Source organism: Ambystoma mexicanum, chromosome 5p, assembly GCF_040938575.1.
Source record: "Ambystoma mexicanum isolate Mex_15411 chromosome 5p, UKY_AmexF1_1, whole genome shotgun sequence".
In the NCBI taxonomy this organism is placed as follows: Eukaryota; Metazoa; Chordata; class Amphibia; order Caudata; family Ambystomatidae; genus Ambystoma; species Ambystoma mexicanum.
The window spans coordinates 288993731-289014595 of record NC_090930.1 but is presented as its reverse complement, the minus strand read 5'-3'; positions in this window follow the sequence as shown (position 1 = coordinate 289014595).

Below are 20865 nucleotides of genomic sequence, written 5' to 3'. Positions count from 1 at the left end.
AAATTTTTAAAAAAATAATAATAAGCAGCGCTCAGATACCTGAGGGTTTGTAGCGCTATATAAATGCAAAATGATTATTTTTAAAGCTTACTCTTGAGCCACAGAATGCGTGAAGAATGCAAAGATTCCTTAGAACAGGGCCATTTCTGGTCCATTTTCAAAGTAATTATGAGTACCCACAATGGTCATTTAGGTTACCAGTTGGGTGATGAGTTCAGCTATTTGTTGGGTGAGTGATCAACTTGAGATGTGTTCAAGCAAACCCTCAAAGTATGTGTAGATTGTTTGAACGTTGAAACCGTATTTTAGTCACACTCCTAGAAGGGGCATTACTGGGAATGCCAGACACCAGCCGAAGAGAGTCCACGGCGGGCTGGCTGTGTGCAGGTGTGGACTGAGCACCAAAAGAGGCCCTGAAAATCATGTTCAAACTGGATCTATATCACACCTTTTCAGCAAGCCCAGACCCTTTTCCATAACAACATTGAGATATAAAGGGGGTCGCCAAAAAAAAGAGGCCCATAAAGCCAAGGCTCACCAGGAAATCTCCAGAGTTCCTCATAGACCAGCCCACCCCTGGCTGTGCGAGAAGCTGACTATGTGGGGCACAAGAGAGAAGAGTAATAAGGGCATGGGAAGGATATGAGGAAGAGAAATGTTCCTCAGAGTGACTTACCTGCATAGCCACAACCTACGGGTACATTGGTAAAGTTATTATTAAAATCCCTAAATTAACCCTTGGGGACCAAGCCCAGGGTAACATAAACTTCAGACCAGAGCTTTGTCCACCCAAGGAGGAGCTGTAGTGACCAGTAGAACTGCCCCATGAATGAAATCCACAGTCAGTATTCTTTTGAAAATGCACACCTGAGTAATACGGAATACGATGTAACTAGGTTAGCAGGAGTAGTGCATGGCTGGATATGGGCGCCAAAACCAAAGGTCTGGGAGTACCATGCTATAAGTAAGTAAACACAATAAAGCAGTTTCAGGGTACATGGTTAATATGATCGACGATATGAACCTCAAAAGAAACATTCTGATGATGCTCCATTCATACTTTATGCAAGTCAAGTACTCACAAAACGGGGAACATGAAATAACAAAGAATATCAGGGTGCAGAAAGAAGAGAATCACCGTGCATAGGCCTAAACAGCTGATAAAATAGCTTACTGGGTTGAGTGCTTGCTGCTGTGATCAAAGCTCAACTCAGCTATTCATCTTTCTGAGGTGGATAAATGAGTACCAGCTTCGGTTGGGTGATATTGCTTGTCTGTAAAGCGCTTTGGGAGCGTGCTTAATAAATAACGCTTCCTTATCAATAAAACAGTGTGAACCGTCCACATCACTGTGCCTGATGGCAAATGCCTATCCAAAAGCAAGCATTGTTCATCTTGCAGTGCTTGTCGTCATGTTGTGTGCAATTATGTGTCGATGTGGATATTGTTATTAAACATTTAAATGTGTAGTTTAAATGGGATTGTATACAGTTTTTACGAATATGCCGATATGCACATACAAACAATTATGAGATATATAGATAGTCACATGTTTGTGTGCACTGATATAGGTATTTGTTAGCCCCCATGAGTGTGTAGCGTAGTGTGCATGTGTGCATTTCTGCCTGTGCATGTGGGCCTTTTTTGCTAAACCTGCTAAATATCCTTGTTATTAAATTGATTTATGTAGGTGCCGGTACCGATTTCAAGGTCATATTACAAAGTCTTAATCTCATCAAAGTGCAACACTGTTTCTTTATTTCAAATAGAATTAATATCTCAGAGGGATTTCCCTTTGAGAGGCTCCTGGGCACAGTGGTGCATAATACATTTTATAATTGGGATGGATATCTTAAATATGAAATGATATGCATGAGTGAATAATGAGTGTAAATACGCATATGGTCTGCACCATCATTCCTTACAGCGCGCATCCTGTGTGTGCCGCATCCAGAATATTAACACTATAAATGTTAACCACATATTTGTCAGTTTATGTGAAGCCAATGTCAGAAGGTCATGACTTAGGTGGCTCTTATTGACTGTGAGATGTCCCTAAATCAATGCTTTGCACCCTTACTCTCTCCAGACATTGTGAAATACAACTCTAACCAGCGCTAGCCAGCCACGCCAGTGGTGAAGGATCAGGGGAAACGTAGTCCCAAAAGTAAGGGAAACGAAAGGCTGCTCACCTGTAGAGGAGCAGGTGGACATGTTATCTCTTGCTCCCGCCCCCTCAACTCTGTCATACTGGCACAGTAGGAGAAGAGCCTGCGTGGTGAAATTGAAGGACCATCTTCTATGCAGACACCATTTTATATAAAGAACTTTGTATTACACAGGAACAATTTCATTCAAATAACTCTCAGGTTTAAGGTCGGCTTTGTGCAGAGTGTATCCAGGAAACCTTGAGTAGGCTGCCAATGCCAATATTTACATCTATACATGTAAGACATCCAGCTTACAGTTGCTATCTCTATATATTTCCTCAACAGCTTTGTTGAGTTTCTGCGTAAGGACTGGCAGATCACTCATCTGAATGTCAGCCGTGATGAACTTCATGAGATGAGCAGCATTCAGTTATGCAGCAATTGCATGTGCTGTGAACTATACAGTAATAATATAATGCTTTCCTTATAGCACATGCTCGTACGGGTTTAGCTGTTTCCTAGGGCTGTGATAATATATGCTACTATTACCCAATGTAATGAGCTCAAAGGAATGAAAGCATGTGTCTGCCCAGACATACCTGAACCTCTGACCTCCAAAGTGAATGCAGATATCACTAGCAAGCACTGAACTCACCTGATAGATGAACTATGATTGTATTATTATTATTATTAGTAGTAGTAGTAGTAGTAGTAGTAGTATCATTATGGAATTGAGCTTGATCTGGCTCAGACACAGGACAGGTATTAAGGGGTTAGGAAGCATGCAAATCCATGAAGATTGAGCTGCCCCTCTCTGCTGAAGAGGCAGCTGGGCTCACAGCCTACTTAAGATATTTTTCCATCGAGCTAAGGACGTGGGAAATAAATAAGCAATAGTGCCTGCGTCCGTGGATACCGGATTAGGAAAAGTCAGTAAAACTCTTTTGCAAGCTCTATCTGTCCCATTAAAGCAGCTGTATAGAGGATAAAGCACAGACATCATTGGGAGGCCATGGGCCATTTCTGCCAGCAGGACATTGGGTGGAGATATGAACGTTGTGCGGCACCCAGAAATCACTTTCTCCATTTGGGTTGTACTTAGTCTGAAAAGTGGCCACCTTGGATATGTGCTCGTTGATGCATCAGCTCCAGGAGGGAATTTTCTCCATTTTTGTAGGATTTCTTCTCCGTAGAGCTCAACTTTGATTTGGAAATGGGCAGGCACTTCTCATTCCCACTAGTCATCTCTCACCAAGATTGATATCTGAGAACTGCCCTTCCTAACTCAGCCATCTTCATCACAATTTTCTTTACTTTGCCTGTTTTTCTGCACTTGTTTTTCTAGGCTGTGGATTTAGTGACTATTTTCTTTCACTGTGGCAGTGTTTTTTTTTAAATTGCACCAGTCACCACTGTCGTGGTATAACAGCACTGAAGCTAATTGGCCAGTGTTGAAATATATATCTCTCAGGGTTAAGCCTTGCACCTTCGTTATTCCCAGCCTACTTGGAAATCACACCATACAGAGAACATTCACTTTCAAGTAATTGAATATTCCCAAATCCACTTCCAGGGATTAGCCTATTGGCTGATGGCTAAGAAGTTTGCACGTAGATTTCGGCCCCCTTTTGCCAACCACGATTTTCCTTCCCTTTTCCTCTCTCACCCTCTGGACATTTTTAATGTTCCAGTTCAGTGCTGTACAAGGATAAGAGGTGTCCATTTTCTCAGCCTCCTAGACCCAGGGAGACTGGCACACACCTGCAGGGATCCTTCAACACAGTGAGGTCATGGGCAACAATGTGACTGACAAAGATGCAGGTCGTTTTTCAGCAGTAGTTCACCCTCAAAGGTGCCTGGGGATGGTTAGAGGACTCTACTTTGCAACACCCGCCTTCACCTCACAACTGGAGAACATTAGAAAGGATTGCTGTCCAAATAGGGTCCAAACAGGGTCCAAGGAAATCATTTTGAAGGTTTGAAGCCCAGAGATGATTCAAAGTAGCAGTCGGAGACCCCTTCTTTTAAAGGCAAAATCCCTCAGGTGATTGGACTAAAAATATCCTGCTTTAAGGGACCAACCCCTGGTCATGAAACAAATGGATTAAGTGCTACAGGAAATAGAATGGACAGGAAAGAAAGATAGAGCCAGATACCACCACCAGGGGGACTATCGGGTAGCAGACTCACCTCCCTGGCCTCATGGGAAAGGGCTCCCCCTGGGGATAAGGGACAACATCCAGGGATTCATCACATACACTCTCCCCTCCCCCCATGATTATGGATTTCCCATCTGAATGTTCTTGCCACTGCCTAACTGGGTTGCTGTTACTACGGAAATCCCCTTCCTCACAGGTATCTATGGGAGAATAGACGCTAGTGTTGTTAATATCCCATATTAACTTTCCGAACGCTTGTCAGTCTGTGCCTATTGCAATTTTCTCAAGGTAGGCCTGGGATTACTGCTGAACTCATAGTTTCTTTTCTTCCCCTTATGTGGATAGTAACTTGGACCCTGGGGTATACTGATGCACATAATTCTGACTGGTCTAACCTGTTGGATCTGAATGGCATAAACAGGATCTGCTCTTACAGCTGTCTGTTTAATTCCTGAATCTATTGGGGCCAATACTGGGGTGCCATTACACTTAATAGATTTGTGGGTCTAAAAGGGAGTGGATGGACAGAACTAATTATAATCTTCTTCTGGCTTGATCCTTTTTAAATTTAAACGAGGAATAAAAACCTGGGTTTAATTAATTTATTGCCATGAACATGGACTGATTACTGTTTCGTTGTATTCCACTGTGTCTTTTTGTCTGTTAGTTTTGTCTAGCGCTACCATGCCAACGGACTCGTCTTATGTGCTATATAAATATAAATAAGTAAATACATTTCTTTGGATGTTCTCAGTTTCTCCCATTCTTTGCCTCCTATCCAGCCCATATCCATGAGTTCCTCCTTTTGGTGTTTTGATCAGGTTCTAGCGATACGTCCCGTTGCACCACAGGAGAAACATTTGGGAGTTAGGGTTGTGGGCACCTTCCTTTCTTTGGTGTTAGTGGGTTTCTCTCAGATTCTCGCTTATAAACTTTTTGAATTTAGCAGTTTTCTCAAAAAGGGTTCTAGATTCTTTTGTAGGAAATATCTTGGGATTAATTTTAGGTTATTTTCTTGTATCCTCCTCCATATGCATAGCTCTTATCTGTTTGGACCCCTGTGCATAGGTCTGCATGGTCTCAATGGTGCTATCAAGCGTGTGTGTAGTGAGCTGCAAAGCTGCATGCTGTATAAAGGGGGGCAGTCCTTTGTGTTCTAAGGCCAGAGATTTCATTACTTCTGCAAATATATTGGATCACCACTCTTCCCCCTTCAACTCAAGTTCCCTAGATGCCTTGGAAGTGGTTTTTTCCCAATCCCCTGAGCGTCCATCTTCTTCTGGCGCATTCTCAGTCCTGTCTGGGGTTTCACTGGGATACCCGGGCCAATGACGAGGAGATTCCAACATTTCTCCCTCTGAGAAAAGGTCTGACCCAGTAAGTGGTGCTTCAAGGTCTTTGTCTAATTTTTTGTCTGAGTTTCCTGGGACAGACTTTGCTATGTACTCTCCAGATTCCAAACCTTCCAACAGAGGGAAGATCCCCTGTTTGCGTCCAGAATCTTGAGAAGTTCCCGATGTAGTCTCCAAGCCGCCTGAATCCTCAGAATCATCCTCACCTCTTGCCTCAAGATATTCAGAAGTGTCCGACCCAATGGAAGAGGAGTAGGTACCCTCTAAGAAAAGGGATTCCTGTGTGAACTCTTGAACATCTTCTGTCCCCTTGTCACTCCCTGATCTCTCTGGCAATGAGGAATTAAAAGATGTTTTCTCTGCCAATTAATCAAAAGGTAAAGTTGAGCTGTCTTTGACCAACACTGAATTGGGAAAGGCTTCCTTCAAGGAAGTGTTCATAACCCTGGGTCCCTTTGTTTGTGTCAACCAAGTGAGAGCCCACTTCTGACACCATATGTAAGGGTACAGAAGGAGGAGACTGACGCACAGGTGACATTGTAATTGCTATAGACATTTAATTGAAATGAAAATAAAAGAGAAAACCTACCTCTCCCTATATCCATGAGGGGTTTCCATGCCTCAATTAAAGTGTGAATGAGTCTGTTAGGATGTCTTATTACCTTAAGGAGTCCACCATCTTGTGTCAAAATGTCGCTATACCTGTCCCTTACACTTATAACTAAACTAAACTGTTGTACCAAGGTTTTTGGTCCAGGAGAAAGACTCCTTCCTCCTGGACTAGTTTGCAAAGTTCTCGCTGAAAGTTCTCCAGCAGGGGGAATGGTCCCCTTTCCCTGATTCAAGCACTTCACAAACAAACAAAAAGGATGCAGATACTCCAAAACGCTGTGTCACAAAGTTAAATACTTTGTATCCCAGGGGGAATGACTCCCTTCCCCTGGATTCCTGGTTTGATAATCCTCGTGGGTTGGTTTTTCAGGAGAATGACTCATTAGTTTTGCTTTCCAAGTTCACAACACCAGAGGGAATTACTCCCTCCACCTAGTCTTCCTTAGACTTTATTTTACAGTTCACAACACCAAGGGGAAAGATTTCCTACACCTGGCTTTTCTCAGGTTTCACAATTCACAACACCAGACAGAATTAATCCCTTCCCCTGGCCTTTCCTATGCTCAATTTCACAGTTTACAACACCAGGCAGAAGGACACCCTTCCTCTGGCCTATCTTAGGCTGTATTACACAGTTCACAACACCAGGAGGAATGAATCCCTTGCCCTGGAATTTCTTAGGCTCTATTTCACAGTTCAACCAGGAGGAAGTACTCCCTTCTCCTCGCCATTTTTAGAAAGTAAAGACCCAAATTTGATAAGGGTCCCTGATCGGTGTTTCTCGTCTGTCACCAGGGGTACTTGGTGTCAGTGGCGCCCCAAGTCATTTTTCATAGGGGTGGCCTGATGAGGCCACATGAAATCTTGGGGTGGTACACCAAAACAAACACATAACTGAATTTTAGGAAATCTATTGTGCTGGTGTATTATATAGTCCAGTTGAAAACTATGTATCAGAGTTAATATATTGCATATTGATATAGTTCCATTTATTATTTAACTAATTAATTTATCTGATGCGCATAGACTAATGCCAGAACCACATTCAAGCATGCACACAATCCCAAAATACAGCCCACGAAAGACCAACCTCTAAAATTCTTATGCTACAAGTAAAACACTCCACACACATACATAAAAAAATAAACTAAATTATAACATCACTTGGTACCACTAATAGGGAATCCAAATAGTTACTCCTCTTGTATTCATGCACAGCCCATCTAAAGACTATAGCGCAAAGACATGTGATATGCCACATGTGCAACTAGTCATCGTGAATTCACTAAACATAACGCAAAAAAATACAGATGTTACATGTTGCTACTGCACCAGGAAGAGCCCAGCCAAATCTAAGTGACTACTCAGGAAGATGTACTTAGTGTACACAGTAAGTGTGGGGCCACTAAAGAACCAGCTAGCAGAGAATGTTCCACGGGGAGTGAAGATCCTGGACGAGAACAGCTGAATTGTCCTGTTTTGTTGAAAGGGAGAGTTGCAGAAAAGGAACACAGAATGGCGAGTCTGGGAATAACACCTCCAGCCAAGTTCTTGGACAGTCCGGGAGAACCCATTACAGAGTGGGAAGACTTGTTCAAGTTTTATTTACTAGCAATGGGTGGCAACACATTTTCATATGGATGCAAACATACCACATTAATGAACTGCTCGGGCAAAGAGGCAGTAAGTGTTATTAAGAATACCCTGTATCCGCTTCCAGCAGCGCAAGGTATAAAAGCAGTGGCGACTAAGAAGAACAAAGCTCCAAGTGCTCGAGGAAGTTCATCAGTAGGAACAACCTTCAAATGTGCTGGTTTCCTGTATGAAATCATAGGTCACATGGTGTCGGACACAGATTGCTCAGCAATAAAAGGGGTTTGTTGGAAATATAGCAGGAGAAGACAGTTTGCTAAAGTGTCTCGATCACATTAATCAGGGAGGAAGCAACCCGGACCGAAAGCTCGAGTGAACATAGTGAACATGGATGGGGCAAGAAAATATTCTATGGTGATAATCAGGGGAGTATCCAGCATTGCAAGAGTGAGGGGGCGAGCCACTAAAAAAGTCCTGCTACTTCCCCCCAAATGTAGTGCGTGCAATTCCACACAATCTCATTTGCACCCCCAATCTGCCCACACCTGTCCCAATCTACTTTTTTGGTAACATTAGTGGCAGATGGCATTTTAACATATAACAAAAAAAAGAAAATTCCAGAATCATGACAGATGCAGGGAACTCATCTATTAGAGCTCTGTCCAGGCTTTCTGTGGAAAAATACATGCAAACCTCCAAATGTGTATATGGATTGCACCAACAGAAGTGACTACACAGAAAAGGACATTTCAAGGAGTATCACCAGTTTTTGATACTTGGAGGCACCATGGAAGTGCCTTTAGAATAAGTTGCCATAAGCAAGCACTTGCTACCACACCAAAAGATATCCAAATCATGACAGGTCTGCTGAAATGGAAAGAACTGTACACGTGAATTAAGTAAAATGCATATCAGAAACAACAAAATAAAACTTATACCTCTGGCGATAGCGAACGGAAGACGTAAGCCACTGGCCAGACCCTGCCCAATTGTTCCTAAAAGCCTTTTGTGCACAACAGCCTACATGCAGCCGAGCCGAGGATGACATGAGGAGGATTTACACATGCAGGGTTGCGGCTCAATCGGAACGGGGCTACAAGTCCTGTGGTAGTTTGGAAGTGCTGAGTTTCAGGAAGAGTGGCAGCAAGCATCGGAAACTGCCATCTTTGGAGGAAGTGCTGAGAGGAGGCAGTCCCTCGTGTGGAGGGTGGAAGTCCAGAAGGGCCTGATGTCCTGAAGCGCAGGATAAGGTGTGATAGTCCTTTCAAAAAAGTCAACTTTTTAGTTATTTCCTGAAGCTGAGGGGGTTGGGCAAGGAGTAAATGTACTAGGTTAATCAAACAGGGAATATTGTGAGGTTGTACAAAATGTGAATATACAGGTGTTAGGCAAACTGAGAGTATTAATTGATGGTCACATTTTGACTGTACCAGCATGTTGCATATTTTACTGAGATTGTCAACAGGGAAAATTGTTGGTTTTCAATGATAGTTGTCAAAATGTATGTTTACTCGGACTGTCAAACTAGGTTTTCGAAAAATGACTGAATTTTGGAATTTACAAATACCACGACTGGCAAACGGGTAGCAAATTGGGAATATTGGGAATATTCTGGGATTGGGCAGACTGGAAATATACCAGCATTGTGGAACATTGGAATGTCAAACTGGGAATATACCAGGATTTTTCAAACTGTGCCTATGCTTTTAATGCCATACTGGTTGTATACTGGGATTGTCATACCAGATTATAAAAACTGTGATTGCTCTGTGTATCTTCGCAATACACTGGAATTGTGGAACGTTTGAGTGTATTGTGATTTTTAAACTGAGATTGTACTGTGATTCTCAAACTGAAAATCCGTGAGACTACTGATGTTGTGCAAACTGGGAATGCACTGGGATTATGGGATTTATAGAAATGATTAACATGAAGACTTATCTGTTAGTACTCCACATGCAGCAATTAGAAATGAACCAAGTCTTAGCCTCAAGACTGACAAATTGACTAGTCACTATCTCTATTCACTCATCACAGAACAGGTAAACACATTAAAAGGGAGTCTGCAAAGCAACTTGTTGACTCTAAAGACCAATATTTGTCAATTCTAAAGCACCTACCGAATGAAACTTGGACATATTTTAGATTGGTACCCCTGACATGTTCCTGGTTGCAATCAAAAAAAAGTTGCTTAAATAATATAACAGCAAGATGTCTTTTGAAAATGTATTCTGCTGAATTTAACAGACTGGATGAGACTCCCAGAAAGGTTGATGCATTAGACCTCACACCATTATACGTGCGATAATGCCATGGAGTAGATATATGAAATTGCGTCTGATACGATCAGGCACACATAACTCCAGTGCTAACACCCATTGTGTGGATCGGGCACCACTTATTCTTGAAGGTAACTTAGAAAGCTGGCACTCACCACAATGTAATCATGCTGCCAAGGAGTATTCCAAGCTGAATGCCAATTGCCACTCTTTATATTAGTAGCACAAGCTGTATTACAGGTGCTGATGTCTCTGGTATAAGGTTACCCAGAAATAAACGCAGCCTGGCTGGAAGCGCGAGCCAAAGCAGAAATATGCGCTTCCAGGCTCAGGCTGTTTATTTCTGGGTGCGCGGGGTCCACCACCTGAGCATGTGCGTTCAGTCACCAATGGGGGGGCCACCATCATACATGGCTCTCTGCTGCCCAGTCCACGGCAAAAAAGAAAAAAATCATTTTTTGTTGCCTTTCTTTTGCTTTTGCACAGGGTGGTCGGTGGGGGGGCGAGCATTTGTATAAGGGTGGCCGTGGCCCCCCTTGGCCACCCCTTGGTGGCGCCCCTGTTTGGTGTACTCGCCTGCCAAGTACAGCGATGCAAAAAGGGTTTCATGACCTTCTCTTGTGGGTACAGGTCTCAGACTCATACTTCTTTATGGCTTGTTTTTGGCAGACCTGGTGCACTCTCCTGCCAGGTTCTGCCATGAAGAAAACAACTTGCAATGTGCTTTCTTCCACTGTTTACTTTGGGAGTGGGTTGTGACCAAATACTGTGCTGAGGAGGATGACTTTCCATGCCCTCTTTCTCAATCTTATTCTCAAAGAGGTCTGTAACCAACCACTGTGCTGAGGAAGATGATTCTGGATGCACTCTTTCTCACTCTTATTCTCAACAGTGGTGTGAATCCAACCACTGTGCAAAGGAAGATGATTCCTGATGCCCTCTTTCTTGCTCTTGACTATGTCTCTCACACCAGGTTCCCATCCCGACTTCCTTTCTCTCCCATTACCTGTTTCGCAAGAGCTCTTCACCGGATCTCTGAGGGGCAGCAGGACTTAATTTGCACAGTTCTTTTCAGCGTGAACCTGTGCGGCTCTGCTGCAGGATATTCTTGGCGGCCACAGCATTGTTCTCTGGGCACCTTGTCCACCCGCTTCAGATCACACCATCACCCTTCAACCTCCAGATCTGCCTCAGAGTTTGTCCAGTCCACAATGACAAGGATTCTCCTCTGTAGCCTCCTGACTTGGGGAGCAGGTTGCTTGTGGCTTCCTTGGCATCCTCCAGTTAAACTTCCCGGGTTTGACTTCCTCTCCTGCTGGTTGGTTGGCTGCCTTCATTAAGTCCTTCGTCTATTTGTATATCGGCTGGATGGCAGTGGTTTAGCCTTTCAATCTTTATTCATATGTGCCTCCTCCCCTCATCCCAGTACTTCTATTATTACTCTCTCTTTGGGTATCCAATGTTATTCCTTGTCTCAGTCGAAATCCAGTCTCTGGACCTACATAAATACATGGGTTGGTTAGGTATATGGTTAGGTATATGACTGGGATTTACAAGGTTGGGAAGTGTATAGGGTTGTGGGAGATATTTATTATACACCGTCTCCCTTGGATTCAGGCACGTCATTTCACCAAAATGTCACGGGTAGTGGAAGTGGCATCACATGACCCTTGACCTCTGATGACATCACCAGAAGTGATGTCATTTGACCCCACCCCAAAGTGACATCACAGGAAGTGATGGAACACAACCTTTCACCCCTTGACAAAATAGGAAGTGGCATCACATAGCATTGTTCCTAAGTACACTATGAAAAATATGTAATGTGATATTCATTTCATTTAAGAACGGATGACCATATGCATCGTTAATATCAGTGTGTATTGGCCCATTTTACCAAATTACCGGAATACTAGCAGACACCCAAGGCCAAATGATAATGACGTGTTATTATACAGCACTTATGCTTAAGCGATTTATATAGAACAAATACACATACAATATCACCCACCTGTGTTGGTACTCATTTATCAGCCTCAGAAATATGAAAAGCTGAGTTGGCCTTGCCTGATTCGAACCTGCAACCTGCAGATGATCACACACACACATCGCAGAATTGAACGTTCAACACATTGAGCTTCTTACTGGCTATAACGATCTCACCGGCTATTGTAAAATGAGAAATTAGATGTCTAATCAGAAAGCAAACAAAGCTCCTGAACAGCATGCCATGGAGATAGGAAAGATAGACACATTACAACAAATCATTAATTGTGACACAATGAAATCGAGGGCCAATTTATGTGCTATGGTCAAACATTTGTACACTGTACAGAAGCTTTTAGGAACAAGGATTTTGTCATATGACCAAGGACACCAAGATGGAATGTCTTGTGATCGTAACAGAGACAACGGCAGAAAAAAACACTCTTTAACTGCAACTTACAAAGTGCAAAATACATAGTCCGAAATGGATGCTTATTCTACTCTAAATGCTTTTTGGAGGTTTTTGTCTACATTGTGAATTTGAGGGGTTGAAGAACAGACTAAATCAGTGACTTACCCCTGAAGTGAGCCAAAAAAAAACCTTCAATGAGTCTCGCAATTATTGCATAGAATTCAAGAAAGACAAATTATTTGTTATTCCTGTTCTCTCTTATTTAGGGTCACTCTTCAAAGTGTCACACTTGTGGAACACCTTGTTTTTTTAAGAAGCCTGAACAAGAAAGCCAGCCAGTCCAGAAACAAAGAGCCACATGGCACTAGCCACAATCCACGAGCTTCAATTATAAAAAATAAATGGTTGTTTCTTTGTTTATTTGTTTACTTGAAAACTTAAACTCATGAAATGACTTTAAAATATTAATTCAGATGTAATTTTGTCAGACAAAGTGCTTAGCCCCTTCAATCGAGTATTTGAAAGATATGTCCTCCCTTGTGTCCCCGGCAATATCTGATGGTACTGATAAAAACCTACTGAACCAGATGTGTATTGTTTTAGACATTGATTCTAGTCTATCATGTGAATATAGACTCAATTTAAAATGTGTATATTGTCCTCCCATTGTTGCCACTAAATGTATTCATTTATCTGATGTGCTATGTGACAAGATTTTGAAAATGTGTACAGAATGAGATTGGAAATTAAACATTTGACTAAGGTAGTGTAGAGAAGGAGCTAAGTACCCCCACCTCAACCATCTCGCCCACAGCACCTGTATGTTGGATGCCGGAGTGTGAAACATGTGTGGTACTAGTGAAAATACTGATACCAATGAGAATCTGGGAAGCAAGGTTCCCATTGAGGAAAGCATAGTTGCATACGGGACAATTCGATGGCCATCTGAATGAAATTCTGGAAGAAACAGGATGGTTGATTGACAAAGAATAATGGTGATGTCATCACCATCACCGTCATACAGAGCAAAGCTGAAATATAGGGAAGAGATGCAGAGACCAGAGGATGCAGACGATTATATAAGGCTTCAAGAAAGTATCGAGATGAATGACATCTTGGGATCAAGATGAAGAAACCTATGCTGCAGACATGATGAAGAGATCAAGCTATTTCACACGTATAAACATGCAAATAAACACAAGCAGATGAAGTATTCTTAAAGGTTAGCTAAATGGTGAATAGATGGTGGCATGTGCCAACATGAACATTACACAGCTACGGTATTTATGGTTAAGTTGCTAATCCCATAGGAAGAGCACTTTTGGGCGGCTTATAACTTCGCTCCCTATGGACGACTCCTCACCAAACTTTGCAAAAAAAGTATATGGCCCACTATGAATTATTTCATAAATATTAGTGAGGTTTGGTTCAGGGGGGGCAAAGTTATAGGGGGGTCCCAAAATGTATTTTTTTCCCATGCCTACAGCTCAAACCGTAGGCATCTTTTTTGCGCATGCCTACAGCTCAAACCACTCGACGGATTTCCACCAAATTTGCGGCAGGAGCGGCGGCTTAGTCCCAAAAGCGTACTTTTGTTAATTTGGTGTAATTCCGTCCAGTAGTTTTCTTTTTTTTATATGGCCAAAATGTAAGGCAAAACAATTAATGATATCTATGTACGCTCCGCGTACACACTTCCCTGTTTGCTTCGCGGACAGGACATCGATTGGTTAGTCGCTTGCGTCATGTCTGTGGACATGCAACGTGTTCACCAATTGGCTGGGGTGAGGCGTGAAGCGTGTCACATTGTTTCGATGCACCCGCCATCTTGGATCCGCCGACAGCGCGATGGCGAACAGAGGCAAAATGCAATTTTGGGCAGTGTGTTTGTGTGCAGGAGTGCTTGGGGAGGGTAGAGGAGTAAGAGATGGGTCAAATACTGTATTTGTTTAGGTGGCAGGTGCCCTTGATGTGTTTGCCATGCCCGCAGTTGTAGTGCTGTCCGCGGACATAATGGATGCACTACTAGCTATTTCACTTTAGTATGATGTTGGTTTTGGGTTGTTAGTACAGCATTGATTATAATTAATATGATCTATAAGCAGTCCACATACCACAGTCAAATGTTTGGTATTATAGGTGTGTTATGCTGCAGTGGTTGTTGCCAGGGCCTAGAGTTTTGGGTGCATGGCCAAAGGAATTTTAATTTGCAGCAAATTTGAATTATTGGTTGCATTTTTTTTTCAACATTGTTTCACTGGATTTGGAACAGCTTGCAAGAGTTTGCATCAAGGACATACAATTGCCATTTTTGTGTGCTAATTGTTGCATGACATCAATAGCACATGAGTTATGGCCATAGAGTGTATGGATGTGCCTGGTTTTTAATATTGATTGTGCTTCTTTAGATAGTGCACCAACTCTAATACCTTTGTTGGCGCATGTGAGGTCTGCAGACTGGCAAATGTTTTCAGTTAATTCTCTGTATTGGAAATGTTGCCAAAGGTTGACATTTGCTATGCTGCCAAGAGTTTTACGGCACAGTTTGTGCCCTAAGGTTCTATCAATAGTTTCAGCTTTCACTGGTGTCCTTTGAAGAAGATATTCGATAACAATAATGTGTTTTCCTCCAAAGAACTGGTCGTAGTCTGTTTTGAGGACCTCTTGCATTCTGAGGTGAATCAAAGCCAACATTGGGTTGGAGACCATGCTCACCTCATCTATTAGCAGCATTTTCATTTGTTTGAAAACTCTGCGTAGTTCCATTGCAGCTTCTGTGGAAAGTTTGTAATAGTCTAATTTGTTTTGGTGTTCTACTGGAAGGAGTAGTAATCAGTGTAAGGTGGCACTGCCTATGTTGTAGGCAGCTAAACCTGCGGGGGCAGTTACAACAGCTGACAGTTTGTTGTTTGTCGATTGTTGAAGGAACTTGCTGATGATTTTGATTAAGAATGTTTTGCCTGAACCAGCTTCACCCCTCACGTATAGCAGTATAGGTTTGTAGTCTTGGCAGGTAGAGTTTTTATTTTCATGTTCCACATCATGTTCAATTTGTTTTGTTATTTCTTGGAAAATGCTATGCTGCTCATTGTTCAGTTGTGATTTCAGAACAGCAAAGTCTTCTGTAGCTTTTTCCTACTGACACATGGTGTTTTCTACTTCTGTCATGGCTAATTCTGCCTCATTTGCTATTAGTAGCTGTCCAAGTGGTTCTTGGCTTCCTGTTACAGACGGTTGACTACTGTCAGGAGTTTCCACTTGTAGTTGAACCTGGAGTTCTTCTTCGTGTTGCTGTTCATTGTGCAACATTGTTTGGTACTGTGTAAAGTGTATGTCTGTTATAGTGCTTTCATTTGCTTTGAAAGTGTCTTCATAGGAGTCATATTATCTAGTAACTCTTCTTCTTTTCTCCATGGTTTAAAAAGTTTTAGCAGGGACAAGTAATACAGTTCTTTATGTTGAGGAGTTTTTAATGACAATTTGATATGATTAATTAAACTGCGTTTGGTAAGTTTCACTAAACTGCCTTCACAATGTACTACTCTGTATCTATCATCTGGTTTAACATTATTTTTGCATGTGAAGTTTTGGGCTACGGGTAGAGACACATGGTGTCCAAAGTGGTACTCCTGTTTGGGTAGTATGTGTCTAATAAATTGTTTTTCAAAATGTCTTGGCTGTTGGGATAATTTGTGTCTATTGTTTCTATGTCCTCATATGATTTGATTACTCTTTTTCTAGATTTAGCAGGACCGAGAATTAGCCATAATATATTGTCAGATTTTCCATACAAGGCAGTACCGGTTAAACGGTCTGCAGCTTCATAGTAGCCACATTCTCGATGAGAGAGCATTTTTATGCCTAAGTTGTACATTTTCTGTGATAGTGTTTTGTCAGATGATATGTCATTCCAGAGGTCCTGAAACTCTGTTTTCTCTGCTTTGGTTAAGTAGGTTGTGACATATTGTGCAACTGCAGTGGAATTGTCTGCAATGTACTGCACATCTATGTTTGCATTCCATAGGAGGGCAATGATTGCATTGTAATCATTGATGTATTTTGATTCTTCTGTTATTTTAATATAATATGTGTTCTTAGGTGATTTACCTTTGACACTATGTCTGACTGAAGACATGAAGTTGTTTACTTGACCTGTTATTGAAACTGGTCTAGGGAAACCTTAGAGGCATTTAGTGTGTTATTTCCTTTTTTTATATTTGTGACTACAATATTTCCCATATTTGTGTCTTTGAAATTGTGAAATGTGAGCATGAAGGTCACTATGTGCTGTTTGTGGAGGGATTTCACAAGTGACATATTTTTGGATGAACTCCAAAACAATGGCATCACTGTCCTGACCAAATTTAGGAGCATCTTTAATCCATAATAGCATGTGGATGTGTGGTGCTCCTCTGGCTTGGTATTCTTTTCTCTAAAAGAAGTGTTGAACTTCTCCGAGGGGAGGAACAGTCTTATTACAAATAAAGTGTACCATAGCAATGAAGTGATGATGGACATATCTTGATACATTTACAGGATCTAGAGAGCAGAGTTCTCCTGGTGTTTTTATATCTATGTTTGTTTTATTTTTGTTTGCTATGCATAGGAAATCGTGTAAATCTTCCAATGCATATTCTTAATGTTACAAACAATGTGGGTGGGCCAAGGTTTCTTATCATACAGCTTACATCTCTGTGACATCAGAACCAGTATTCTTTTATACCACGCATGTTTGCTAAAAGATTTGTAACACTTGACTGTAAAACCTCACCTTTTTCTTACACTTTTTGTAATAATTGCATAGCTGACATATTTTGAAAATGGGTACCTGAGTTTAATGTATGTGCAACTCCGTAGCATAGAGTTGCTAGTTCACTTTCAAAGAGAAGGTGGAATATGTATTCTACGTTTTGTCTGAATCTGGGGTTATCAGAATACATTCACAGAGAGTGATATTCTGATGCTGTTATCTTTGTGGGTCTATCATCATACCTTCCTCCTTTTCCAGTAGGCAAGAGTAGCAGAAAGGCCTGTGCTCCTATACTTTTTTCCCATATGCTGATTAGAGATCCTTAGGCCTGTCGCATTTGGTACGTTTCAAGAGTATAATCTAAAGTGTCTTTAGAGTGTAAATGATGAATTGTATAATGGTCTCAAATATTTGATTCTGTGTAGAGGTTCAAATTGACCAGTTTCTGGTGACTCTTGAATTATTTCAATGGTTTCTCTCAGGTTTTCTTCAATATTAATTTCTTTGTAGTATTCGTTGTTGTTTTTTACATATTGCAGGGCTTGTCTAACTTTATGTAAGTCCACGAGTTGTTGCCACATTTTTTTGTCTTTTGTAGGTACGACATTTACGAAGACAATTAAAGATTGATCTATTGGCCATTGCACTCCTAGAGCGTGCACATTTTCTGTGAGATCTAATGGTAAATAAACTACTTTGCCACAAATGCCTTTGACTAATTCAGACGGAAGTAATTTTGCTATTTTTGGTTGGAGGCGCATTATTGCTTGAAATGGGTGCACTGTTTGAATTATGATGCTCTCATATAAATTTTGTTGTTGCAGGGGTTTTGGTAGTGGGAATAATTCCAAGTTATTTGTGATAGCATGTGAAGGCGTTTGGTTATTGCCAAGTTTTGCAGTGCAGTAATTGCAAAGTATTAAGGCGTCAGTAATGTCGTATTTGTTTTCTGCTATAAGGTAGAGAGCTAATTGGAACCATTTTGAATCTTCATTGTCTTCTATTTTGTATGCTATGTCTGTAGTTTTTGTGGTACTTTTATAAGAAGTCCTGCAGCAACACACACACACATGGCTTGGTACTTCAGCTGAGGTACTTTTAAACTTTAGTATTTATTTTTTGTATGTGTTTAATAGAAGGTTTCTATTGGAAACGTAGGTGCTAGTTTGTTGTACATCTATTTCATTTTGTAAGTAGCTTTCAATTCCAAAATATTTTCTCTGGATATGGTCTATTTCTTTGAGTAGTTGTTTGGCTGTACCATGTAGAAGATTGTTCTTTAAGTTGGCTAGTAAAAAAGCAGGACTTTTAGCATAGAAGAGTTTTTGGACTAGATTTCTTATAGTTGAATGATGCGTTGATATCATTTTGATAATGTGGAATGTGCTTTTGCAAATAGGTCCTGAAATACAGGCTAATTAATGTCCTTGTAGTGCTGTGTATGTGCACACTGGACAGGCATCCATATTTTGTAGTAGTTTGATTTTGAATTTGTCTTTGCTTTTTACATACAGATTGAGAAACTGGCGTAAAGATTGAAAAGATTTTTTGGCTTTGTTACACATTGATGTCCACAGCCATTTGTGGACAAGATGTTTTGGTTCAGTAGATTGGGGAGGTGATATTGAGTTTTTTTGGGGATATTTTTGTGAGCAGAGTTTCTTGTTCCATAATGGTGTTATTAAGTTTTCCATTCCCTCGTCCACTGCTATGTATGGGAATTGGGTTTGTTTGCTTTTGTTTATATGCTTCTTCATTAAAATATGGTTCTGTGGTCTTGGTGGTAGTTCACCTCCACAGATGTTTAAGAAGCTATTTTTAGTGATGTTCTGTTTATCGAGAAGTCTTATTTGTAGTTTAGTAGTTTGTTTTGTTAGTGGTTTCATCCTGTTTAAAACTAAAATAAATAACTTCCTTTTGAGAAGGATTGCACTGTCTACGAGATCTTCTAGGATTAATTTTCTACGGTAGGTTTCAAGGGTTGTGCATGATTTCTCTCCTGTTTTTAAAAGGTTCTGAAGGACTCTGTGGCAGAAAATGTTTTGTAAAACCTTTTTTTGGTATGCTTACTTGCCACTACATCAGGATTTACATGTCCAGTGTTAGCAGTAGTGGTAGTTGAAGTCTTGTTAATCATTTTCTGTTTGGTTTTACATTTTGATAGAGGAGGGCAAGTTTCTGTACTGCAAGCTTCTTTTGTTTCACTTAATGACTGTATTAGCTGTTTTGTTTGAACTTTTTGTACAACATCTGCTAGAGATAGATGCTTATTTTGGACACTTTTGTTTTGATTTGCTCTTCTTCTGCATTGCTTTCTATGGAGTTGCTTTTTGGAAGGCATTCTTTGGTGTCTGTTGGAGAAAAAAATAAAGTGTGGGTTGGGCTGTTGTGCAGAGAATGCATGCTTTGTACATGAGTGTCTTGATATGATGGTAAGTATTATTGTAGAGGTGTGTGATTGTGCATTGGGCAGGTACATCAAGTTGAGAAGGCTATTCTTGTATTTGTGTGTTACTATACTGGGCTTCCGATAACAATATAAAGTATGTAGCTGGCAAGGGGAAGCACTAATACGACATCTAATGGTAAAGGGTTAATATATTTGTTTCTTCTACAATACTAAAAGGCTAGTGTGTTTGAGTAACAGTTAGAACATTATGCTAGTTTTGTACTTACTTTTTGTAAGTCCTTGTTTGTATTTCAGACACTGCTGCTTTTCAGGAGAGTGGTCTTCACTGCAATTGTAAAAGAAAGAAGTTAGTGAATATATGTGTTTATTGCCCTTTTCATAATTATACTGCTATGTCTCCCATTTTATAATATAAAGCAATATTTTTTTAGATAGGTGTGTGTGTGTGTAAACAAAAACTTGGAGAGTTGAAAGTTTTGCAAGTGACACTTCATCATAGCAGATGGGAGAAATGACAGTAAGTTCATTTTACAGTTTATACCGGGGCAGTGGCATTTACTCTGTTAATATTTTTATTTGTTTTGTTTTACATTTTGAAAGCGCTTACACAGCCGGAGGGCATCAAGGCGCTGATACAGGAATTGTTTTTTTTTTTTAGTTGCTTAATTATTTTGCCTTAGTTGCGTATTTATAATGTGCTTAAACACCCAGAGGTTTCTAAGCTCGGACCCGGGGATCGAATCTGTGTTTCTTTGTCTCGTCTTGCTTTCAAGGCGCACAGGTTGCCGCTGAGCTATGCTCCCGGGATGTATTGTATTTCCAGAAGACGTGTACATGTATTGTGTCGAAAATATTCATACCTGTAGTCTGTGTTCATGCATGTGGATGTGCTTGAATCTGCAAGTGGAAATCTTGGGAAGTTTTATAGTAGTTGTTGCTGTAGGTCCTTTGCAGTGACAGCCGAATTGTACTGAGAGTGTTAGATAGTACATCTAAAGTGCTGATCTGTGATGACAGAGTTAGATGTAGAGTCCTTAGATGTGATTGGTGGATGATTGTGTGACTGCTTAACAGTAGCCAATGAGGAAATGGTGCAGAGAGTGCAGTGGAGAGGGTAGAATGGCTGCCCTCAGTGTTACTTATGCGCTCCGCAGACAACACA